Here is a 4,228-nt window from a genome sequence, read left to right as displayed (position 1 = left end):
GTGTTTACTCTTTCTCTGTTGATCTTCCTATTGTTGATTTCTAATTTGATAGCATTGTGATCTGAGAAGATGCTTTGCAGTACTTTGTGTTTTTAATTTATTAAGGCTTGCTTTATGGCCTAACATATGGTCTATCATGGGACATTTTCCATGTGTACTGAAAAAGAATGTATATTGTGCTGTTGTTGGAAGAAGTGCTCTGTATATTTCTATAAGGCAAAGTTGGTGGATTGTATTGTTCAGGTCTTCTGCATCTTTGTTGAGTTTCTTTCCAGTTGTTCTATCTTTCATTGAACGTGGTATATTAAAGTCTCCCACTATCATTGTGGAGTCATCTATTTGACTTTTCAACTATTTTAAAATCTGATTTATCAGTTTGGACTGTTTCATTGGGTCCATAGATATTTATTATGGGTACATCTTCTTGTTCAATTGATCCTTCAATCATTATATAATGTCCTTCCTTTTCTCGTATGGTGGTTTTTGTCTTAGAGTCAATTTGATCAGAAATTAATATTGCCACTCCTGCTCTTTTATGATTGCCATTTGCTTGATAAAGCTTTGTCCAACCTTTGATTTTCAGTCTATTTTTGTCTTTGTCTCTAAGGTTGTCTCTTGTAGACAGCATATTGATGGATTTTGTTTTCTTATCCAATCTGCAACTCTCTGTCTCTTGAGTGGTGCATTAAACCATTAATATTCAATGTCATTATTGATAAGTATGAATTAGTTGCTGTCATTTTGGTATGTGTTTTTTCATGGTGTCCCTGGTTTCTTTGTTCCATATTATTTTCTGTGCTGAGCACATTTTGTTTATGACTCGTGTTATTATTTCCTTTGTTTCTGTTGTTTTAATATTTGCTGAATAATTATGCTTGTTCTCTTTCTTATTGTGATGTGAAGGTTTATCATTTTTCTTTGGTGTTACCCTGTGATTTATATTTTCTCCCTGTGATTGTTGTTTGCCGTCGAGTCGGCCCTGACTCATAGCAACCCCTCCTTGGGTTTCCGAGGCAGTATCACTACGGAAGTAGGATTGTCCAACCCTCCTTCCGAGGAGTTTGAACCACCAGCCTTCTGGTGAGCAGTCAAGTGCCTTAGGCACTATGCTACCAGAGCTCCTACCCTGTGATTAGAACAGTCTATTCTATCTTGCAACTCTCTTGACTTCTTCACCATTTAGAAGTTCTATAACTTCAAAGGCATCCAAATTGGTAAAGAAGAAGTCAAACTATCCCTATTTGCTGATGAAATGATCCTGTACCTAGAAAACCCAAGAGACTCAGTCAAAAATCTACTGGAACTAATTGAGAGATTTAGCATCATGGCAGGATACAAGATCAACATCCAAAAATCAGTTGGATTCCTGTACATCAGCAAAGAGTATTTTCCCTCTTTTTGGTTTGTAGTTGTCCTCACTTGCTAATTGATTTCTCTGGTTCCCTGTTTACAATCTTGTAAGCTCATTTTACTTTGGATATGTCCATAGCTGTGGTTTCTGGGTTATGTCATCTTGTGTATTAATGGTCGATTGTTGTTTGATGTTTTTGGTTCTCTATTAAAAGGACTCCCTTTAGTATCTCTTGTTGGTCTGGTTTTAACAAGTTCCCTTAGTTTCTGCTTCTCTGGGAATCTCCTAATTTCACCATCATATTTGAGGGACAATTTTACCAGGTATATAATTCTTGGTTGAAAATTTTTTCTTTCAGGGTTTTATATATACCATCCCAGTGCCTTCTCACTTGCACGGTTTTTGCTGAGAAATCAGAGCTTATTCTTACTGGTTGTCCTTTGTAAGTAACTTTTTGTTTTTCTCATGCAGCTTTCAGGATTCTGTCTTTGTCTTTGGTTTTGATGAGTTTGATGATTATGATAGTTGGAGCTGTGTGTCAACTTGGTTGGATCCCAGTTCTGTGTGGTTGTTGCCATGATGGGATCGGATGACTGTGTTCTGAGTGGTCAATCTTCCCAAGCGGAGTTTCTCTTGGGGTGTGGGCTGCTTCCAGGATATCCAGGGACATCCTGGGAAGAGAGACATTCTGAGAGGAATTGGGACCCTGGTGTGCTGACTACAAACTTCCATGAGTGAGCAGCCCACCACTTGGCCTGGAGATCTTGGATTCATCTTTCGTTGGAGTCAACAACCAGTGTACTGCCTGTGAGCCTTGAATTCCTTGGCCCCCTGTGCTTACAGAAGCTAAGGCTGCCACCAGCCTGATGTTTCCTCCAGGGACTTTGGACTTGCTAGCTTCTATATGTTTGTGAGCCATTTTCCTAAGATAATTTTTTTTTTTTCTCTCTCTCTCTATATATGCTTTGCTGGTTTTTGTGTTTCTCTAGAGAACCCAATCTAACACAATGATAATATGTCTTGGTGATTTTCTTTTGGGGTCTATCCTCTTTTGGGTTCATTGAACTTCTGAATGGATATATTCTCATCTTTCATCATATCAGGGAAGTTCTCCTCTAATGAATTTTGGACAATTTTCTCTGTGGTTTTATTATTCTCTACCTGTTCTTGAATTCCAATGACATGTAGGTTATTCTTTTTCATGGTATCCCACATGAACCTTAGGCTATCTTCATTTTATTTTGATCTTTTTTTCTGATTGATCCCTTTACAAAGAAGTGTTCAGGTATTTGTCTTCAATCTCATTAATTCTGTCTTCCATTGCATCAATTCTACTCCTTTGCCCTTCTAATGTGTTATCTATTTCTGAAAGTATAGTATTAATTTTCTGGGTTTCTATCTGTTGATTTAGAATCATTTCTAATTTTTCATTTATTTTGTCATTTTGTTATTGTATTTTCTTCCAAAATTCTTCTAGCATTTTGTCTGTATTTTCCTTGGTCTGTCTCTTAATCCTTTGAAGATACCTAAATACAATTCTTTTGAATTCCTTATCAGAGAGTTCCAATCCTGCTTCTTCCTCAGGGATGTGTTCTGGGTCTGTATCCTGCTTCCTTGTTTCTACCACTTTATCTTGCTTCTTTGTGTGGACTGTGATGGTCTGTTTTCTCCAAGACATTGTGGCATTATTGTATTTAGATCTCTGTGAACTGTTTGTGAGGAGCAGCCAAGGGTGAGTCAGGCTGTTCTTGGTGGTTGTTTATCATAGGCCCATTGGTAGAGAAGGAAGTACTGGCTCTCAGTAAGTGAAGCTGCAGGAGGTGTAGGTGTAGTTGTGTCATATGGAGACTGTTGCTGTCTTCCATTTAGTTAGACAAAAATAACAATTGAATAACCATAGAAAAAGTAAAAGCAAATGGATAAAAAATACATCATGTAATCACACTAGAACAGTAACTAGAAAAAAGAAAAAAAGGGAAAAAGAAAAGAAAACAAAAAAATCCAGAAGTGTCTAGGGAGAGGGCAGTAAGAGAAAAAAAGGTAGAGAAAGAGAATAATGAAGAAAAAAATGGGAAAAACTCAAAAAGAAAAACAAGGAATGGGGTTAGCCACAAGAAAGAAAAAAAATAAAAAGAAAGAAAGAAATTGCAACCAGGAACAGAAAAACGAAAAGAGCTGAAAACTAGAACCTGAGAGGGGAAGAATAAAGAATAATAGTAAAAGGGACAAAAGTAATATTAATAGTAGTCATTTTAAAACAGACAAAAGTGAACAAACTAAAAACAGGAAAAAGAAAAATAAAACATGGGGGTAGGGCAAAGCAGGACACCCAGGCTCCATCTGAGCACACAGACTGGGGTGGAATTCCTGAAGGCCCAGGATGTGGATAGGAGTGAGGAATGGCCGCACCTCCATTCACCAAGAAGGTGTGGGGTTTAAGAGTAACAAGGGGGATGTCGCACCTTTCCAGTTGTCTAGGTTCAGAGTGTCCTTGGGGTTACTGGCAAGTGGAGGCTGTTCTTAAGTCCCTGGAATCTGGGAGAACACTGTCATTTAAATATCCAAAATGGTCAAGCTGCTTGTAAACATTCAAAATGGCTGCACCTTCCAGACAGGCAAAAGTCCTTTCAAGGCTCAAGGGTCCAGGATTATATTCTGTATCTGTGTTAGTTGGTTCCCCTTTTCTTTGTTAAAGAGGGTCTGTTCAGTGTTTCTGCCTATTCTGCCATCTTACCTGAACTCCAACTTGATGACTTTTAAAAAATGTGAAAGGGTACCTTCAAAACATTTGTTAAAATTATTTATTTATTTATTTAAAAAGGGCTAAACACTATGTTTTTGTTGTTATGTGCCATCAAGTTGGACCTGACTCATAGC

The sequence above is a fragment of the Orycteropus afer genome, unplaced genomic scaffold (genome assembly GCF_000298275.1).
Source record: "Orycteropus afer afer isolate SDZICR_OR568_19922 unplaced genomic scaffold, OryAfe1.0 scaffold00116, whole genome shotgun sequence".
Lineage (NCBI taxonomy): Eukaryota > Metazoa > Chordata > Mammalia > Tubulidentata > Orycteropodidae > Orycteropus > Orycteropus afer.
The sequence above is the reverse complement of the archived record's forward strand: the minus strand, read 5'-3'. Positions refer to the sequence as shown.